At 48.0% G+C, this 22,347-nt stretch overlaps 1 protein-coding gene across 6 annotated transcripts in view; it reads right to left on the reverse strand.

Moving 5' to 3' along the window:
• LOC140384679 (leucine-rich repeat-containing protein 4C-like) overlaps positions 1 to 22,347 on the reverse strand; it is a 1,407,047-nt gene that overhangs the window by 1,072,620 nt on the left and 312,080 nt on the right. For all 6 annotated transcript variants that reach the window (XM_072466610.1, XM_072466607.1, XM_072466608.1 and 3 more), the window contains exon 2: positions 18,103 to 18,160. The gene's annotated coding sequence lies outside the window, so the exon portion shown is untranslated. The remainder of the gene's footprint in view (positions 1 to 18,102; positions 18,161 to 22,347) is intronic.

Genomic DNA, 22,347 nt, shown 5'->3' on the forward strand with positions numbered 1-22,347 from the left:
GTACTCGACCCACATGAGCACCGCGGCCCCCTGGAGAGATGCCATGGCGTGGCTCCAACTGTCTCCCCACCCAGCATTAATATAGCCTATATCTGCACGCCCTGATGATACCCGCCTAATTGTGATGCTTTATCCCCCCCCCCCACCCCAGGACAAGACAGCTCACAACCATTGTGAGCGTATGAGAACCGGAGGGGGTTCTCCTGTGCTGCACCCCCTAAACGTTCAGAGAGCCCTGGACCTTACTGGGGGATCCGCCACCCGGGAGGTCGTGCCATGCCAGGTCGGAGGCGCAGAAGCAAGTGAGACAACCCTGCATGTCCTCCCCCCCCTCCCCCCCAGCCCGTCATCACCCCCCTCACACTCTGGCCACTGCACCCTCGATCCCCTCCCCCCTCACACTCTGGCCACTGCACCCTCGAACCCCTCCCCCCTCACACTCTGGCCACTGCACCCTCGATCCCCTCCTCCTCACACTCTGGCCACTGCACCCTCAAACCCCTCCCATCACACTCTGGCCACTGCACCCTCAAACCCCTCCCCCCTCACACTCTGGCCACTGCACCCTCGATCTCCTCCCCCCTCACACTCTGGCCACTGCACCCTCAAACCCCTCCCCCCTCACACTCTGGCCACTGCACCCTCGATCTCCTCCCCCCTCACACTCTGGCCACTGCACCCTCGAACCCTTCCCCCCTCACACTCTGGCCACTGCACCCTCGATCCCCTCCCCCCTCACACACAGGGTCGTCTCGGCCAAGACACAGTCGACCATCTTCAACCTCAAGCGCACCCAGGGACGCACGCCAGAGGGTGGCAGTTGGTCGGACGGGAGGGCCATCCTCTTAGTGTGGGACCCTGGAGGGGAACGGACAGAGACAATACTGAGGAGCACAGGATGGACAGTGATGAGAGTGATGGCCGTGCATTGCCCGAAGGTGGGGGCCATGATCCATGGCAGTGACGGGGACAGGACGGGGACAGTGGACGATGACGCACAGTGAACGGCCAGACAGTCCACGGAATCACCTGGAGCGCAACATGACATGGGCCGCATGCACCCTGCGCCGGGTCATGAGGGGGACCAGTACACACCAGACTTCTTAAAGGTCGATGACCTCGAGCTAGCGGCACTGCTGTCTCCCACACCATCCACCATCGCAGAGACACTCGCCTCGGTTGGGCAGATAAGTGATGAGGCTCCCGGGTCACGGTCTGGTGCGCACCACACAGCCGACCGGTACAGCAGGTGGAGTTTGGAGCAGCCGATGGGCTGGACGGTCGGAGGGCAGCCCAGGCCCAGCAACCAGCTGCCGCCCAGACAGTTCCCGGGTTCCTGGATGTACTTGACCCACCCGGACAACCGATGCATGTGGACACCCAGGGACTGAATAACGGGAAGAGGGCCATCTTCCAGGACCTGGACACAACAGTTGGAGGAGTCCATTCACGTCGAGGAGCAGGGAGTGGTGCCGCTCATCGCAGCCACCCAGGCCGACACCGCACGGGTGGCGTCTGCAGTGGAGGCAATGGGTGAAACGGTTTCGGCCATTGGTCCGGTTCTGCAAGGCGTTGGGCTTCACGTGCACGCGTCATCCATGGCCCAGGAGAGGGCTGCCCTCTCACAGGTAGCCATGCGCCAGAGCTAACACGACATTGCCGCCGCTCTCCGGGCCCTGGCCGAGTCTCACCATGTCATGGCCCGGTCCCAGAAGGCCATGGCAAAGTCCCAGCAGTCAGTCGCGGACAGAATAGACCACCTAGCGCACGTGATGGATGGCGTAGCGCACTCACAGGTTGAGATAGCACAGTCTCTGGCAGGAATGTCGCACTCCCTGGGCTCCGTCTCTGCGAACATTCGGACCGTGGTCAATACCGCTCCAGGCCTCCAGGACTGGCAGCGCCAGGTGTCGGTGGTGCGACGGGGCATGTCTCCGATCGCACCTCCGTCCCACAGTGAGGCTCGGGGGCCACCGGGCTCCCCGAGGGAGGAGGAGATGCTGGGGCCGTCCCGGTACCTCCAGCAAGGGGTGTCCCTGAACACTCGGCCTCCCCCCGTTCCGTCCCTGGGGCATCTGGTGGGCAGCAGGCAGGACAGGGTGGCAACACGCCATCCAGAACGCCCGCCGATCAGCCTGATCCATCGAGGCCGGGTCACCACAGGAAACGCGTGCCGACGGGGAGCCATGTCGCAGAGCGTGATTCTCAGCAGTCCATCTCCACTCCTGCTGTACCATCTGGGGAGACACCTAGACGTAGTGGTAGGGCCCGTAAGGCAAAGAAGTTAGAAACATAGTACGTTGGCACGGGTGCAGGGCACAGTTTAGTTGTAGGGGGTAGGGCATCTGTATGTGAATGTCACAATTAAACTCACTGTTGCACTTAACTTGTAAGACTCTGTGCTATGTCCGGTGCCAGGGGGCCCGTGAGGGTAACCGAGTGGCGCTGTGGTTAACGAGCGGTTCAACGTTGGTGCCGGATGTGCTGTCCCTTTCCCCCCTGCCTCCCAAAATCGGACACCGTAGTCCTCGGCACTTGGACGCCAGCTACCCCACACGGACACGTGATGAAATGTCGGTGACGAACTCTGTGACCACCGGAGTGGATGGTTGAGCTATAACCATGAGTCAGACCTTGGCTGGCGAATCTAAGCACACAGCTCATCGCAGAGCGGGCTGTCATCATTCAACATGGCACTGATCACACCCGCTTACACAATCGTCAATGGAGTGCAATCCCGTAGTGCCGCAGTGGTAAGGTGATATGGAATTGGTGCCGTGTTCGCGGTGCGGGGGTGCGGGGGTGTGTGTTGGGTGCAGTGTGGTGCCCGTGTGCAGGACTTGCGGTGCAAGTGGCAGTGTTCAGCGAATCCCTCCCCCACAGTGCGTGAACCGTGCGGCTCCCAACGTGCCGCGTGCCTGCTGTCCTCGACGGTGCCGTCGTGCAGCCTCCTGGACGTAACCAGCACCCGGGCAGTGTCTGTGTCCTACATCCCCTCCCCCCACCCTGATGCACGCCATCCTCCTCCTCCTCTTCCTCCTACCCTTTGTTTGCGTTGGCTCCGGTGCCATCGGGTCCTCCCTCCGACTCCTCCACCAGGGCATCTCCCCCCTGCATGGCAATGTTATGCATCGCACAGCAGACCACAACCATGCGACCAACCCTATCAGGCCGGTACTGCAGGGCCCCTCAGGAGCGGTCCAGGCATCTGAATCGCATCTTCAGCAGGCCGATGCACCGCTCCACCACACCCCTGGTTGCTGCATGGGCCTCGTTGTATAGGCTCTCCGCGTTGGTCTGAGGCCTCCATATTGGCGTCATCAGCCATGACCTCAACGGATAGCCCCTGTCGCCCAGCAACCAGCCCCTCAGCTGGGGGGGGCATCCATCGAACATTGCGGGGATGAACGACTGTGCCAGAATGTAGGCGTCATGCACACTCCCGGGGTACCTTGCGCTCACGTGCATGATCTTCATGTGGGGGTCGCACACCACCTGAATGTTTATGGAGTATGCGCCCTTCCTGTTCATGAACACTTCCCTGTTGTCTGCAGGCGGGCGCATGGGGACGTGCACACCATCGATGACACCTTGGACCATCGGTATCCCGGCCATCTTGGCGAATCCACGTGCCCGTGCTTCCTGCTGTGCTCGGTCCTCCAGGAATTTAATGTACCTGTCCGCGATGGCGTACAAGGCGTCGTTCACAGCCCTGATGCACCTGTGGACCGATGCCTGTGAGATCCCGGATAGGTCCCCGCTTGGCGCCTGGAAGGAACCGGTAGCGTAAATGTTTAGGGCCACCGTCACCTTGACGGACACCGGTATAGCGTGTCCTCCTCCCGTTCCACGTGGTGCAAGATGCACCACGAGGTGGCATATATGTGCGACTGTCTCCCTGCTGAACCGTAGTCTCCTCCTGCATGTAATGTCCGGTAGGGCCTCGAACGACATTCTGTCACGGTACACCCTAGGCCTTGCTGGACGCCTGTGGTGCCCTGCACCACCATCAGTGGCTCCTCCTCCTCCTCCTCCTCCACCCCCATGCACTTCGATATCAGTGCCCGCTTCCAGTGCATTCCTCGCCGTTGGGGGGTCAATGTTCCCCATTGCATCCCCCTGGACATTCCGGGCCTGAGCGCCTGCGGCCTGCGCGGCGAAGACGGGCCACTCTGCGGCCTTCCCCTCTGTTGCAGCAGCAGCTGCTGCATCTGCAGCCACTGTGGGCCGTCGCAGTCTATGCTGCCGGATGGCCACCTGCAGAGCTGCGGCTCCAACCACGGCAGTGAACATCGCTGTCTGGTTGGCATACATGGTGACCTGCAGGAGGGTGGTGGGGGGCAGAGAAACGATATGTTACACGGAGGTTCTTCCACACCTCGGCAGCCGGGTTGCATGGGATACCTGTGTGCCCCGGTGGCCTGGTCACGCTGCAGATACGCAGCCAGCCTAACACCTGGTCACTGTCTGCGTCCAACGGTCAGTTCACACCATCCTCCTCACAAGTGTGCCAGTCTCCTGTGCCCATCAGCCACATGACAACCTGCGGCCGTGTCCTCGTCACCGTCCTGCCATGTCAGGACGGCTGACATGTGGCACCCGCGGATGGACGACGCCCTCCACACTCTCCCTAACCCCCCTCCAACCTTGATCCCACCTCCACTCCCTCCCTCACCCCCCTCCCACCTCCACTTCCTCCCTCACCCCCCTCCCATCTCCACTCCCTCCCTCACCTCCCTCACCCCCCTCCCACCTCCACTCCCTCCCTCCCCCTCCCTCCGTCCTCCATCCCACCTCCACTCCCTCCCTCACCCCCCTCCCACCTCCACTCCCTCCCTCACCCCCCTTCCACCTCCACTCTATCCCTCGCCCCCCCCTCCCACCCCCCCGTTGGCCGCAGCCTTCTCGGGGAAGCCGACCCAGTCTGCAGGAGCGCCGGAACAGTCCGCTCACCTCCTCACGGCACGCCTGGCTGACGACTTTATTTACCAGGTGTGAACGGCAACGTCGTGAACTGAAGTCACGCCGTCGGGACTTCGGCCCATTTGAATCGCGGCGACAGTGGAGAATCGCCATTTTGGGTGCCTCGGGCGATTCTCCGGCCTGTGCCGTGCAGAACTCGACGGGACCGATATCGCCGCTTGGGTGAATCGCGGGAGTGCGTCGGACCGGCGTCGCGTGGAAAACTGGCGCGGCAGGCAATTCTCCCAACCGGCGCGGCATTGGAGAATCGCGCCCCACATTTCTGATTTTATTGATAATCACTGCTCATTGATGGAGCAGAATAGCTTCCACATTTACTTGCACAGAATGCAGTGGCGCGCACCTGGGATTCTCTGTCTCGCCAGGCAGCCAATGAGGATTCCCATCGTGGGCAGCACCATGCTGTCAGGAAATCCCCGGACTGTCGGCGCAACAGCGAATCCCGACAGCGGAGAATCCAGCCCGTGATCACTATTTTGTAACTTAATTTCAAGCCTACTTGTGACAATAAGTGATTTTCATTTCATTTCAATGCATATCAGGCAGTGACCCTGCGTTGCACTATACATTCACAGGCCCCCCCCCACGACATGCACCTGGTGACCAGAACCCACCAGATGTGCACAGGTGAGAACAGCCCAACAGGGGGGATAGGTTCATGCCCGGGCAGTACCTTGGCACTGCCCCATTTTAAAAAGGCGCCATGAATCTTTCAAGAGTCTAAGTTGTTGGCCCACCAGCATGATGTCACGGGACCCGCCCCTTTACATTTCCCCCCCCCCCAGTGTGTTTAAAAAATTGGCGGGAAAAGCAGGCAGCACAGCCGACGGGCTACACTCTGCTATTCCCACTTGAGCTGACATTCTGTAAAAACAAAGTCGGAAAATTCCGGCCACTATCTCTCTTTCTCTCTCACACGGATACTGCCAAACCTGTCGGGGTTTTCCAGCACTTTGTGAATTTATTACAGATCTCCAGCAGCCACAGTATTGATTTTATTGATAATTTGGTTCACTGCTCATTGACGGAGCAGAATAGTTTACACATTTACTTGCTCAGAATGCAGTTGCTCATAAATTACTATAATTATAATGATAAGCTTTCAGAGGTAGTAGTTCAGGTCTTCCATATGGGGGTATTATTTCATGCCAATCATTTCTGGTAGCAGTAATAAAAGCTCAGAAATATAATTATTTTTCCTTGCCAGCTCCTGGGCTTTCGTGGTAGGGACCTTAGTCTGGGACCCAGGGGGTAGATATTCAACATTCCCGTAAATAGCAATTTCACTTGAGGCTTGCAGAAGCTGATGTGTTTTTTGACAACTCAAATTATTTTCTTCATGCTTTTGCATTCATTTACAATATTCTCAAGCTTCCATTATGTGTCCATGTAATTCTCCCATTGCTGACCTGTGGACAATAGCTGGACTTATGATGAATGGGCACTTTAGTAGGAGAGGGGTCATTCCAGGACTTTCCAGCAGGTAATCTGACATTGACAATAATGATACTTAAATAGAAATGCAGCAAAATGTCTATAAAAAGTTGTTAATTTGGATCTTCAGTAATAATTAATATAAATATATTTCTATATCATTTGTCAACACAGTAAAGCAGAATTTTTTTTTCAGGTAACACTTATGCAAATCTAGCACTGTGGGAAATTGAGTAAAATTCTATCATGGAAATAAATGACCAGTTTTACCTTAATTTCTTTTTCGTTGTATTATAATAGACATCGGTCCTTTAGTCTGTGCAATATGCAATTATTTCTGTGATTGGCGCGACCGTAGAACATTAACTCACAAATTGGTTACAATCACCCTGCTGGCTAATAAGGCAAATATATATAGAAGATCCCGTCTTTTAAAACTGAAGCGTTAGCTTAAGTTCCAGCCCCAAATATCACTGTTCCTGGGAGTTAATCATGGACTTTGAGTAAACGCTCAGTGCAACTCAACCAGGTTGAAATATAGTCATCAGCACAGTGTGGTGACTATATAAACAAAGCAGTTCAAATCAAGAAAGAGAAAATGAGAGAGAGCGACAGAGCGAAAGAAAGAAAGAGAAAGAAAAAAATGAACCAGTTATCAGACCCGATGGTAAATTCCATTTATTAGAATAGAATCATTCAGGTAATTTCTCTACCATGCACCTCGACATAATAACACAGACACATTTTAGGCAGGTCGTGTGTTTTTAATACAGCCTATTTAGAAGTCACATATACTCTCCATCGTCCAAGTAACCTTTCATCAGTGCCCAATGCAATGTGCCGTTCTCTGAACAGCATGGTGGTCGGGTGACCTGGCCTCTGGCCAATGCTGCTGTTTTAGCAGCTGTTGGCGTTGGCACAGGCAGAGCAGAAGGTGACTTGTCCTTCAGGCTTTCCACTTACGGGGACACACCTTGCCCCCAGTCAACACTTGACGTCCGGCCAGCCCAGTCCCACCGCATGGGGTTGTCACAAACAAAATTATTGATTTCCTACTCCGTGGCGCAGTTCATCAACGCGCAGAAATGTTTTGCCAGCCTTTTATTCAAGGTAGTGCAGCTGAAAACTCTTCAAAGCAAGTTCTCAAGTTGTGAGGAAATAATGTCAAAAAATTCATGACTGCAATTAAATTCTGACAACTGCAACAAATAGTCGCTGAATGCAGGGACTGCTTAAGTTCCCCAGCTAATAGAACACAGAACATATTGTGGCACTTTCCTCTGAGAGCACATTGATTTACATCTCCAAGGCCAATAATAGAATTGGGAAACAAGTGTTATATAACTCTTTGTTTCAAAACAATTCATCATGGATTCCTCTTCCATTGAACCTATTAGAACATAGAACATACAGTGCAGAAGGAGGCCATTCGGCCCATCGAGTCTGCACCAACCCACTTAAGTCCTCTTAAGCCCACTTAAGCCTTCCACTCTATCCCCGTAACCCAATAACCCCATCTAGCCTTTTTTTGGTCACTGAGGGCAATTTATCATGGCCAATCCACCTAACCTGCACGTCTTTGGATGCGGGAGGAAACCGGAGTACCCGGAGGAAACCCACGCACACACAGGGAGAACATGCAGACTCCGCACAGACAGTGACCCAGCAGGGAATCAAACCTGGGACTCTGGCGCTGTGAAGCCACAGTGCTATCCACTTGTGCTACCGTGCTGCCCATTTTTTTTATTTTTAGGCCCTCCAATACACTTGGAGACCCCCATGAGTGCTGTTCTGTCTGGTCCACATTTGTGGGAACCACTTCCTAACGGAGCTCGCTCAAGCTTACAAAACATTGTAAGGATTAGCTAAAGTAATTTCTCAAAGCAAAAATAACTGCCAATGCTTTTGTTGCAGTCTCAGTGTAAATGCTTTTGCCTCCATTACCCTTCCTGACAGATTGCCCGAAACACTCCCTCTGAATAATGGATCTGTCATAATATCCGTTAAAAGATTCTAGTATTCCATTTCACACAATTAACAAAACTTCAGCCTACATCCCAATTTAAAATATCTCCTGTCTCAGAGCCCTTGCACTAAATTCTCATTGTATTATCTATGCCACTTTGTTTAACATACTGAATAATTAAAATTAAAAAATTAAAACCTTCAAAGTGTCCCGCAAGGATCTGTTCTGGGACCTCTGCTCTTTGTGGTTTTTATAAATGACTTGGTGAGGAAGTGGAAGGGTGGGTTAGTAAGTTTACCGATGACACAAAGGTTGGGGGAGTTGTAGATAGTGTTGAGGGTTGTTGCAGGTTACAGCAGGACATTGACAGGATGCAGAGCTGGGCTGAGAATTGGCAGATGGAGTTCAACCTTGATAAATTAAGTAATTCATTTTGAGAGGTCGAATTTGAATGCTGAATACAGGGTTAAAGGCAGGATTCTTGGAAGTGTGGAGGAACAGAGGGATCTTGGGATCTACGTACATAGATCCCTCAAAGTTGCCACCCAGGTTGATAGGGTTGTCAAGAAGGCGTATGGTGTGTTGGCTTTCATTAACAGGGGGATTGAGTTTAAGAGGCGTGAGGTTTTGCTGCAGCTTTATAAAACTCTAGTTAGACCACACTTAGAATATTGTGTCCAATTCTGGTCACCTCATTATAGGAAGGATGTGGATGCTTTGGAGAGGGTACAGAGGAGATTTACCAGGATGCTGCCTGGACTGGAGGGCATGTCTTATGAAGAAAGGTTGAGGGAGCTAGGGCTTTTCTCACTGGAGCGAAGAAGGCAGAGAGGTGACTAGATAGAGGTGTACAAGGTGATGAGAGACATGGATAGAGTGGATAGCCAGAGACTTTTTCCAAGGGTGGAAATGGATGTCACGAGGAGACATAATTTCAAGGTGATTGGAGGAAGGTATAGCAGAGGTGGTGGAGTCAGAGTCATTAGGGACATTTAAGTGACTCTTAGACAGGCACATGGACAGCAGTAAATTGAAGGGTTGTAGATTAGGTTGACCTTCGATTAGGATAAATGGTCGGCACAACATCGTGGGCTGAAGGGCCTGTACTGTGCTGTACTGTTCTATGTTCTATGTATGATCATCAGGATCTCACAGAACTACTGCAGCTGAATTATGTTTTGTGTGGTACTTCTCAAATGGAGGGAAACATCTCAGGGAGCTTCATGAGGTGATTGATTAAGCAACCGATGAGGGCTGAGGGATTGAATGCCAAAGTCGTCATAGTTTCTCAGGACCATAGGCTGCTCTCCCCTTTTGAGAGAGAGCTGACTGATGGTGATTTAACTTGAGGGTCACCACTTCTGAGGAGAGGGGCAAGGTGAGAAAGCGGACCCTTCATGTCTTAGCTCAGCCAGTACAGAAAGTGAACCCACACTGTCGGCATGACTCTGCGTCACAAACCAGCCGTCCAGCCAACTGAGCTGACCACCCTGATGCTCTGTTGTATAGAGAATGAGACTTTCTAAGGCAGGGTGCGAGGTGACAAGGAAGTGATTCTTGTGAAGAAAGTTTAAGCCAAGGCATTGAAGAGGAAAATAAAGCAAAATACTGTGGGTGTTGGAAATCTGAAATAAAAACAGAAAATGCTGGATAAACCCAGCAGGTGCGGCAGCATCTGTGGAGAGAGAAAGCAGAGTTAACGGGCATGATCCAATGGCCACGCTGTGCCGCAAAAGTACCTTGCCGTGGCGCACGTGGCCGTTGAAAGCAGGGAGACCATGTTCCCAGGATCTACCCAGCTCGCAACGCCTTCTGAGATTCAACGCAATCTTGCAAGATGTTGTGATGTGAATCCTGCCCACAATGGGCGGGGTCACGTTTAAGAACATTTGCATATTAGAGCAAGGCAGTAAGCCTTTGTCTCAGAGACCTTGGGTGAGTGTCGTTCAGCACTGGCCTCCACAAATGGGACCAGATGGAACAGTGCTTGTGGGGATCTCCAAGGGATTAGAGGCCCCCAGCTGCATGGCCTATGGGTAGGGTGGTGCCCAGGCACTGCTGGCGCCACCTGGGTACTGTGGCAGTGCCAGCCTGGCAGCATGGCAGTGCCACCTGCGTGCCAATCTGGCACCGCCAATGTGCCCAGGTGGCACTGTAAGCTGGCATGGGCATTGCCAGGTTGGCACTGTCAAGCCTGCATTTTTTGCACGCGCGCGATTAGACCGGGGTTGCCCTGTGTGGGCGCTGGGGGCCTGTGCCGGGGACCCTCCTGTGTTGCATTCGGGCTGAAGGGGAGGTCGGGAATTATTTTGGGGGCTTCGGCAATTGGGACGCCATTTAAAAATGGCGTCCCGATCTCTCACTACAGTGGGGAGATCCAGCAAGCAGAGCTCCCCACTGTAAAAAATGGGGCTATGCGTGACCTTGGCCATGCATTCCCAATTCAGGCCTCGTATTATACACGAGTCATTTTGAATAGCCACTGTGTTTCTTGGCACTGCGAGTGCTGGGAATATGCAGCTTAACGTACTAGCGAGGGGGCATTGTTCCCTTTTGGGAGAATCGCAGTTAACGCTTCAAATCCGTTTGAGTCTTCTACGTTCATAAGAAGGGTCATATGGATTCAAACATTTACTCTGTTTCTCTCTCCACAAATTCTTCCAGACCTGCTGAGTTTGTCCAGCATCTTCTGTTTTAATTATGGCTAAAGAAATGGCCACTTACAAAGGAGCTGAAGGAACAAAGCACACTGTGGGCACAACTGAAGAAAATTAGAAGTAGGGTGAGTAAAGGTCAAGAGAGTGTTAGAGAGCAAGTATCATGATCTTGAAAGTTTCAGGCACATTGGAGTCTGTCAAGTGTGGTAAGTACAAGGCTGCAGCATTTTGAATGAATTCTAGTCAGGTGGATTTTATGGGGTGGGGAAAACACAGCATTGGATGGGCTAGGCTTTGAGGTAATAAAGCCAAGGACTGGAATTTTACACCTCCCCAGCCTGCCCAACCCCAGCCGGCCACCGTAGGTTTTTAGGCGGTGGAATTGGGAGAATGTGAAGTGGAAGAGAGGAATTCCCTCTTGGTTCCCGCCCACCTCAGCCTCGCAGCAATTTTATGCTGAGGTGGGAAAGGCCTGGGACAGGAAACCCTTGCCCTAATTGAAGCGCTTAAGTGGCCAATTATTGGCCGTTTCACACCCAGTGTCAATTTTTAGACAAGCAGGAGTATTGAACTTCCATGGGAGTAGCCCGAAAAAGGACGGAGTTATAACATCTCAGGAAGCCCCATTAGGAAGTTGTGCTTAAGATCTGGTGGCATACGGACCTCAGTCCCTCCGCCCCACTGAGACCCTAATCGCCCTCTTTGCGTCTCCCAGGACTTCCGACCATCTCCACCCTGGGACCCCTTGGACTTTCCTGCGCCTCCACTCACTATACTTAAGTGCCAACATCCTCCTGAACTTCCTTTTCTGTCCACTGCAGGGACTGGAGAGCTGCTGGCCACTCAGATTGACAGGCCGCTCTATAACGCAGGACTTCCTCCCGAGTGAGAGGCAGAAGTCCTGCTTGCTTCCATTGAATGCTCATTCGAGCATGAAATGACAGAGGAACACTCAGATTCAATAGGGAAGCATGTCCTGCTGACTCTTTAGAAGGCGGGAAGGGAGATCCCACCATGTGAAAAATTCAGGCCTAGAACTTTGGTATAAGTAGTTGTAAAGGTGGGCAATGGTGTGAAAGTGAAAGGAAGCAGTCTCATTAACAGTTCAAATGATTGGAAGGAATCTGTGACTCTGGATTTAGTCTAAACCACTGATTGGATTGAGGACTACTCAACTACTTATTGTGTCAATAATTCTAGAAGTCAAGGATCATTTCTTCAATTGTACTGATATTTAGATGGAAAAAGTTTCAGTTTATTCCAATCTAACTGTTGGATAGACAATCCTAACAGTGACAATAGCCTCGCCTCAGTAACGCGATAAACATGGGTGCAAATGGTAAGCAGTTCTTTTTATAGTAACTTACCTCATGCTTTTGGTTATGTTGAGTATTGTCATGTCATGGGTAACTACTTGGAACTTGAACAATGAATGAGCATCAATGCCAATGTTGTAACAAAACCTCACGCGATATTGTGATCTGGATCTTGCCCAGCGAGGGCGAGATCTAGATTAGCACATTTAAATGATCCATTCAGACTAAAATATGCATGTAAATGTATGTTGCGTCACAGCATTGGGCTGGTGTGAATCAGATTGGTTTGATCCCTGATCTGGCTGGGGTGGATCAGGGAACTACCTCCTTGACTTATCTGTGGTGCTGTGGGTTGAGCCTGCCTTCAGACGGAAAATTGATAATAATAATAAACTTTCATTGTCACAAGTATGAAGTTACTGTGAAAAGCCCCCAGTCGCCACATTCCAGTGCCTGTTTGGGCAAGCTGGTATGGGAATTGAACCCGTGCTGCTGGCCGTGTTTTGCATCACAAACCAGTTGTCTAGCCCACTGAGCTAAAACAGCCCTTAAAGAAAATGATGAGGTTGATATGTTTTAGGTCTGTGTCTTTTGCTGAAGGTAAAATGAACAAGGTTCACCTGTTCTAAAGTCTACCTGACAACCAGTCAGGATGGTTTGATTGTTAGCAATTAAAGAGGGCTCCCAAGATTTTCTTTTTACTGAGGAGAAGGTGTTTTGAGTCGGAGACAATGGTGGCAGCCTGTATGTTAACACTGTTTGCAGTAGGTGGAAAGACATAAGAGGCCAAGAGAGGTTGTAGGGGGTTGGTGGGGGGCATAGCTTTGCATTGGGGGCATGATGAGGACCTTTTGGTCTCACCTTTTAAATGGTCTACTCAGCAAGGCTCAAGGTTCCTCTGAGAGGAAGTGAACCACAGCTCTTTAAATGCTGGCCCGACTCCATGAAAATGGCAGAGGAGGAGGACATGTCTATCTCAACAGTGGAGCCAGCCAGATTGGGAGTGCTGCGTACAGACCTTTGTCAGGAACCAGCTTGCACTCTTAAACGTCACTCCCAAAAATCATACAGCTTGGGAATGGGGTCTGTAGTCCCAGTATTGGAACACACCCGCCATTTTTAAATTGCTCCCGAGTCACCCTGTCTTTGTGAGAATCTCACCTGATCCTGTGAGTAAGATTATGTCAAGTTGCTGCTTCATGAATCTGTGGGGCACAAATCCCACCTCGGCAGATGGTGATATTTGCTTCTGAAAAAAATCTAGAATCAAAAGTGCAATGATGACCATGAAACCATTAGCAATAATCTCCTTTAATGAAGGGAATTTGCTGTCCTTACCCATTTTGGTTTACGTTATTATTCACTTTTTCCGTTGATGTTTGTTAAAATGAATTGCACCATTTTAGAGGGCAATTAAGTACCAGTCACATTGCTAAGTGTCTTTTAAGTGTGGGCCAGGCTGCTTAGCAAAAGTAGATTGCCTTCCATAATGATGATACTTTGCCACAATCCAATGAGTCACCATTACTGAGACCAGCCTTTTATTTTTAATGGCAGATTAATGGAGTTAACTGAATTTAAATTCTACTGATGTCATGGTGAGGTCTGAAATCCAATAACGTAGCCCCTATGCTACCACGGGATGTCTTGGTCACATAGTCATCATGGGTAATTGACTTAGATATTTCAAACATGTTCAGCCACAACACCTTTGTTTTACTTCAACTGAATCACATATGGATACAGTAAGGATCCTTGCTGTTGATTTCCTTATTTCCCATTTATTTTACTTTGTCGTTAACATCTTTCATCCATGGATTTTTAAAGGACATATACCTTTAAGTTGAGTAGAGGAAGTAAGGAATTCAAAAGTTGCAAAATAGTACACTGCAATGATGGTTTATCATAGATTATCATAGAATTTACAGTGCAGAAGGAGGCCATTCGGCCCATCGAGTCTGCACCAGCTCTTGGAAAGAGCACCCTACCCAAGGTCCACACCCCCACCCTATCTCCATAACCCAATAACCCCACCCAACACTAAGGGCAATTTTGGACACTAAGGGCAATTTATCATGGCCAATCCACCTAACCTGCACATCTTTGGAGTGTGGGAGGAAACCAGAGCACCCGGAGGAAACCCACGCACACACGGGGAGGATATGCAGACTCCGCACAGACAGTGACCCAAGCCGGAATCGAACCTGGGACCCTGGAGCTGTGAAGCAATTGTGCTATCCACAATGCTACCATGCTGCCCTTTACGTTGAATAGATTTTGAGTTAGATTTTGAACATGAGAACTCAGACTTTCTGGTATTGAGAGATGGGAGGGATTTGTTTTGATTGGTTTACTGCTGGCCAACGGATTGGCAAAAGATCATATTCTGCCCGGCAGCAGACAGTGATTGGGTTCTGCCAATGTGTTCACAGCACCTCGGAAACAGAACTCTCCTGGACGCTGAGAGAAGGAGTTGTGAGTTGCTCTCCTTCTCTCTCTATCTCCAAAAAAGATTTCTTGCTTGCTGGTTTCTGAATCTGCAGATAAGTCTTGAGATCCTGATCAATCTACAGTGAAAACCATTACAGACAGAAAGCAAAGACCTCACCCAACTAAAGGCCTGGACAAAAAATAATCAAACTGGAAGACGTCCAACTGAAGCAAGACTTTTATCCTTTTACACTACGTATTATTTTTCTTTCCACCCCTCTTTCCCCTCTGTGTTTGTCTGTCTTGTATGTGTGTATAGGGTGGGGTGTATAGGATGGGGTAAGTTAACGATGGGGGGTCATGAATTAGATAATAGTTAACCAGTTGTATTTGCTGCCTGTTTAATTATATTTATTGCGATTAATAAAAAATAATTGTGCTTAAATTTACAAACCTGGTGATTGTTATTGGGCAGACATCGACCAACGACTTCGGGTATTTTTGAAGAAGTAAGTGTAAAATTAAATTGCGTTGCGACTCCCCGCCAAGTGGGGCTAGAATTGGCTGTGCACTCGCCCAGGGTGTCATAACATAATTTGAGGGCTCAGTTCCATGATCTTTGGAACGGTCAACATTGACGTTTGGAGTACGATATTTAATAAAAAGAAGCATCAGCTTTGTAATAGTACAACAGGATGGCTCTATAACCTGCTACGTCTTTTCTTCAGGTGGAGGACCGGCCTTCAGTTTATTTACAAGGGCTTCAAAAAGACAACCTAATTGAATTGGCAAGTGAATTAAAAATAGAAGTGCTGGCTAAAGCTAGGAAGGTAGAGCTAATTGAAGCAATCGCTCAGTATTGAAATTTGAAAGCGATGCCAGAAACACAGCCTGGGTCACGGCGAAAGTCAGTGCAATTAGCTAAGGTGCAGTTACAAGTGAAACAAGTAGAGATGCAGCCAAAAGAAAGAGAGAGAGCTTTTCAAATGGAAATTGAAATGGGGAGGTTGGAATGAGAAAGAGAGGAAAATCATTAGTGAGAGAAGAAAAGCAAAAGAGAGAGAGAGAGGAAATGCAGAAGAAAGAGAGTTCCAGCTTCAGGCCGAGACAAAAAAAATTATTAAACTAGAAGACGTCCATCTGAATCAAAGACTTTTATCTTTTACTTTTCATATTATTTTTCTTTCCACTCCTCTTTCCCCTCTGTGTTTGTCTGTCTTGTGTGTGTGTAGAGGGTGGAGTGAGTTAAAGGGGGTGGGTTGGAATTAGATAATAGTTTACTAGTTGTATTTGCTGCATATTTAATTATAGTTACTGTTATTGATAAAAATTAATTGTATTTCAATTTACAAACCTGGTGACTGTAGTTATTGGAGAACCCAAAACACCAAAGACTTTGGGTGTTTTCTAAGAATTAATTGATAAGTTCAATTGTGTTGTGCCTCCGGGTCGAGTTTAGGTGGTGTTGGTGGATTGGCCGTGCTAAATTGCCCCTCAGTGTCCAATGGATAGGTGGGAATACGAGGATAGGGCAGGGCAGTGGGCCTTGGTTGGGTGCTTTTTCAGAGGGTCGGTGCAGACTCGATGGGCCGAATGGCTTCCTTCTGCACTGCCAGGATTCTACGGTAAAGTGGGGCTGGAACAGATGGCGCACTAGTCCAGGATGTCGTAACAATACTTAGAAATAATATTCCAGTGGACATTGTTAATAAGAGTAAACCACAGAAATGCACTGACTATGTTAATGAGTTTGTCGTATTCTTTGGAATCCAATTATAACTAGCAGGTGATGCAATGGGTAATCTGGGAATTTTCATCCATGTTACTAATGTTTGAAGTATCGGTCATCTAAATCAAAATCCCATAAGCAAATGTTCCTACGCCATTGAAGTGGGGGCAGGGCTGTAAACTGCAACAGGTCATTTAAAAGTCCATTGAGTGGGAGAGGCTGGAAAATTCCGTCCTACATTTCCACTAAAACCTGGTCAGCATGAACATTTGATTGAGTTCAGAGTTCTTCGATATTTGGATAAAAACTCTTTGGTTTTAAACATTAAAGGTGTTATGTTTGGGGAACAAACTCTAACACCTGTGAAAGTTCCTCAACCAAGTTTTTAAGCAATTTATTGCAGTCTTTTCCATTGTTTATTTGCCATTAAAACAGTAAGCAAAAACATTAAAGAGGTAAGACGCTCCAAATTACTCCTTAAAAATAAAACTCTGAAAACTAATTTAACATTCTTCTTTGCTGTTCTTTTCATTGAATGATGAGATCAACACAGAAACTGACTTGGAAAAATCAATGGAGAAAATAATATGAGGAAGTTATATCAACACACTGTATTGCCTTCAAAATCTCCAACCTTCATATGCTCCCGATAATCCAGGTTCCACAAACCCAATACCTCCCATCTTTCATTCCAGTAAAATTGATTCAATATTCCCAGTCACCATCTTAGAATTGACTGCCAAACCCAGTTGCACTTCCCGTCCATCCTTACATGCACACTGCTCATCTAAATCTAGATTGTTGGCCTTGATAATTCTTCACTGTGATTTTCCTGATGACAAAGCATTTAAAAGGACACTGCCTTCATTTATAGACAAATAACATATGACAAATCATACACCAATTTGCTACTTGCAAGCATTGTAACCAAAATGATGGGTAGCTCTTCTCCCTTTACGAGGAAGAGCATCAATTTAGCAAATATTTTCTCAAGAACACAATAAGAAAGACATTGAAACATGAACACCGGTGTAGGTGAGAGACAGGATTACGAATTTGTGATGCCAACTTGGAGCCATGTGCATGATTCTAATGCAGCTGTAACCTGGGAATTGAACGTCACAATTTCTACCTCAAACGTAAAGGTATTATGAAGAAGTGAAAGATAAGTAAAGAAAAACAGAAAAGCAAAAGGATTGTTTGTTTTGTCGATAATTTTCTGGTAATGGTTTAATTTGTTTTGAAGGACTAAGGAGTAATTGTACTCTATCCTTGATTTAAACTAATTCACCGTAAACAAACCTCTCTGCGAAAATCACAGAGCCCACCACCCTACATGACGGCAATCAACAGGAGATTATGGAAGTATGAAGATGACCTCTCTCCAATCAGTTACTTGATCTTCGACAAAATGGGTGCAACCAAGGAAAGGTGACGCAAGATATTGGCCATAGAACCGCCAGACTGAGTGAACATGACTTTTGTTGGCTTAAACACGTATTGATATTCAAATTTTTTACACAAACTCTTTATATGTCCTTCCATCCATGAATCGGTTAATTGTAAGATGGGGAATGAGTTCATTACCTGAGTTGTTTTCAGCATTTCCTCGCACCTGCTCCTGGGTAGCATCACTTGCTAAAATCTAAACACAAATTGAAAGAAAATGATTAAAGCAGAGCAACTGGGAATCTGTAAGAACGCACTATTACTTCAACAACTATTAAACAGAAGCAAGTAAGTATTCATCCATAATGTAAATGATGTGCTAACATGTCTCTGCTGATTTTTATTACTGAGCTGACACTGCAGCCAGCTAATACACGCATTCACTATTAGCACAGTCACTATGTGACATCTGCTGGGAAATGCTGATAAGGACCTGCGGTGCTTCAAACTGCAACAGAAATAATGTTGCATGGATTTAGCAGTGGATCAGGCACGAATACATACATAGAAACATACATAGTAAATAGAAGCAGGAGGAGGCCATTCGGCCCTTTGAGCCTGCTCCGCCATTCATTAAGATCATGGATGATCATTAAGTTCAATTCCCTGAACCCGCCCTCCCCCCATATCCCTTGATCCCTTTAGTCACAAGAGCTATATCTAATTCCTTCTTGAAATTACACAATGTTTTAGCTTCAACAACTTTCTGTGGTAGTGAATTCCACAGACTCACCACTCTCTGGGTGAAGAAATTTCTCCTCACCTCAGTCCGAAAAGATATACCTGAAAAGGTTTACATAAAAGATCAATGATTCAAACACAGTTGAAAACACAATTACAAAATAGTTTCATAGAGTTATCATAGAATTTACAGTGCAGAAGGAGGCCATTCTGCCCATCAAGTCTGCACCGGCTCTTGGAAAGAGCACCCTACCCAAGGTCAACACCTCCACCCCATCCCCATAACCCAGTAACCCCACCCAACACTAAGGGCAATTTTGGACACTAAGGGCAATTTATCATGGCCAATCCATCTAACCTGCACATCTTTGGACTGTGGAAGAAAACCGGAGCACCCGGAGGAAACCCATGCACACACGGGGAGGATGTGCAGACTCCGCACAGACAGTGACCCAAGCCAGAATCGAACCTGGGACCCTGGAGCTGTGAAGCAATTGTGCCATCCACAATGCTACCGTGCTGCCCTTTTGCTTGGGGACGACAATAATGACCTGTTAGCAGTAACAACATAGTTACACAGTACCTTCAGTGAACAATGTGTCAAAATGCTTCACAGAAGCATAAATAGACAAAAAAGTCACTACTCCTCTTGACAATCCTGTCAATAACTCCCAAAAAATTGAAGGAGGTTTTAAAGAGGATCTTCAAGCAACAAAGAGACGTTTAAGTCACTGTCTTCTAGTGCTTAGGAGCTAGGCAGCTGAAGGCTTGGCAGCTAATGCTGGCCTAAGAGAATGGAGGTGAAAAATCAAAGTTGGAGTCACGAAGCACGCCAATGTTATCTGCGAGTGTGTCCCAGCTTGGAACGCCGGTTCCTGGGGGTGTATAGTTTTGTTTTGTTTTGGAGTGAGGAGGCAAGTGGAATCCCATTAATAAAGGAGGTCAGAATGTGTGAAAACAATAGTGCAGAAGAAAATCCTGCAAGGGAAAGACAAATCGGTCGAACTTATTTTAAAAAATTGTACCTAAATGCACGCAATATTCGGAATAAGGTCAATGAGCTGATGGCACAAATAAAGATAAATGGATATGATTTAGTGGGGATTACTGAAGCATGGTTACAGGAGAACTGGGACTGGGAGTTGAATGGCCAAGGATCCTCAGTATTCCAAAAGGATAGACGGATGGAACAGGAGGGAGAGTTTCTTTATTGGTTAAAGATGACGTCAAGTCTGTATTAAGAAATTATATTGGCACTAAGGGCCAAAATGTTGAATTGATCGGTATGGAAATACAAAACAAGGAAATAAGCTCCATGGTAGGAATAATTTACAGCCCCCCGGGCAATATTTCCAAAGTGGGGCATAGTATAAACCAAGGAATAATGAGGGCTTGTGAGAAGGGCACAAATGTAATCATGGATGATTTTAGCATGCATATTAACTGGATTAATCAAATTAGCAAGGGTAGCCTCAAGGCAAATTTCATCGAATGTGTAAGGGATTGGTTCTTCGAGCAATATGTTATGGAGCCAACCAGGGAGCAGGTTATTTTAGATTTAGTATTATGTAATGAAGAAGTGTTGATAAATAGTCTTGTCGTTAAGGATCCTATTTGAAAGAATAGAACATAGAACATAGAAAAATACAGCACAGAACAGGCCCTTCGGCCCAAGATGTTGTGCCGAACCTTTGTCCTAGATTAATCATAGATTATCATTGAATTTACAGTGCAGAAGGAGGCCATTCGGCCCATTGAGTCTGCACCGGCTCTTGGAAAGAGCACCCTACACAAAGTCAACACCTCCACACAATACTAAGGGCAATTTTGGACATTAAGGGCACTTTATCATGGCCAATCCACCTAACCTGCACATCTTTGGACTGTGGGAGGAAACCGGAGCACCCGGGGGAAACCCACGCAGACACGGGGAGGATGTGCAGACTCCACACAGACAGTGACCCAAGCCGGAATCGAACCTGGGACCCTGGAGCTGTGAAGCAATTGTGCTATCCACAATGCAACCATGCTGCCCTTAAGAACAAATAAATCTACACTATATAATTTTACCGTAATCCATGTACCTATCCAATAGCTGCTTGAAGGCCCCTAATGTTTCCGACTCAACTACTTCCACAGGCAGTGCATTCCATGCCCCCACTACTCTCTGGGTAAAGAACCTACCTCTGACATCCCCCGATATCTTCCACCATTCACCTTAAATTTATGTCCCCTTGGAATGGTTTGTTCCACCCAGGGAAAAGTCTCTGACTGTCTACTCTATCTATTCCCCTGAGCATCTTATAAACCAAATTCAATCCCTCTGTTAATGAACGCGAGCACACCATAGGCCTTCTTCACAGCTCTATCCACTTGAGTGGCAACTTTCAAAGATGTATGAACATAGATCCCAAGATCTCTCTGCTCCTCCACATTGCTAAGAACTCTACCGTTAACCCTGTATTCCGCATTCATATTTGTCCTTCCAAAATGGACAACCTCACACTTTTCAGGGTTAAACTCCATCTGCCACTTCTCAGCCCAGCTCTGCATCCTATCTATGTCTCTTTGCAGCCGACAACAGCCCTCCTCACTATTCACAACTCCACCAATCTTCGTATCGTTTGCAAATTTACTGACCCACCCTTCAACTCCCTCATCCAAGTCACTAATGAAAATCACAAACAGCAGAGGACCCAGAACTGATCCCTGCGGTACGCCACTGGTAACTGGGTTCCAGGCTGAATATTTGCCATCCACCACCACTCTCTGACTTCTATCGGTTAGCCAGTTCGTTATCCAACTGGCCAGATTTCCCACTATCCCATGCCTCCTTTCTTTTTGCAGAAGCCTACCATGGGGAAACTTATCAAATGCCTTACTAAAATCCATGTACACTACATCCACTGCTTTACCTTCATCCACATGCTTGGTCACCTCCTCAAAGAATTCAATAAGACTTGTAAGGCAAGACCTACCCTTCACAAATCCGTGTTGACTATCCCTAATCAAGCAGTGTCTTTCCAGATGCTCAGAAATCCTATCCTTCAGTACCCTTTCCATTACTTTGCCTACCACCGAAGTAAGACTAACTGACCTGTAATTCCCAGGGTTATCCCTATTCCCTTTTTTGAACAGGGGCACGACATTCGCCACTCTCCAATCCCCTGGTACCACCCCTGTTGACAGTGAGGACGAAAAGATCATTGCCAACGGCTCTGCAATTTCATCTCTTGCTTCCCATAGAATCCTTGGATATATCCCGTCAGGCCCGGGGGACTTGTCTATCCTCAAGTTTTTCAAAATTCCCAACACATCTTCCTTCCTAACAACTATTTCCTCGAGCTTACCAATCTGTTTCACACTGTCCTCTCCAACAATATCGCCCCTCTCATTTGTAAATACAGAAGAAAAGTACTCGTTCAAGACCTCTCCTACCTCTTCAGACTCAATACACAATCTCCCGCTACTGTCCTTGATCGGACCGACCCTCGCTCTAGTCATTCTCATATTTCTCACATATGTGTAAAAGGCCTTGGGGTTTTCCTTGATCCTACCCGCCAAAGATTGTTCATGCCCTCTCTTAGCTCTCCTAATCCCTTTCTTCAGTTCCCTCCTGGCTATCTTGTATCCTTCCAATGCCCTGTCTGAACCTTGTTTCCTCAGCAGTCTCCTTTTTCCTCTTAACAAGACATTCAACCT

Source organism: Scyliorhinus torazame, chromosome 10, assembly GCF_047496885.1.
Source record: "Scyliorhinus torazame isolate Kashiwa2021f chromosome 10, sScyTor2.1, whole genome shotgun sequence".
Taxonomy (NCBI): domain Eukaryota; kingdom Metazoa; phylum Chordata; class Chondrichthyes; order Carcharhiniformes; family Scyliorhinidae; genus Scyliorhinus; species Scyliorhinus torazame.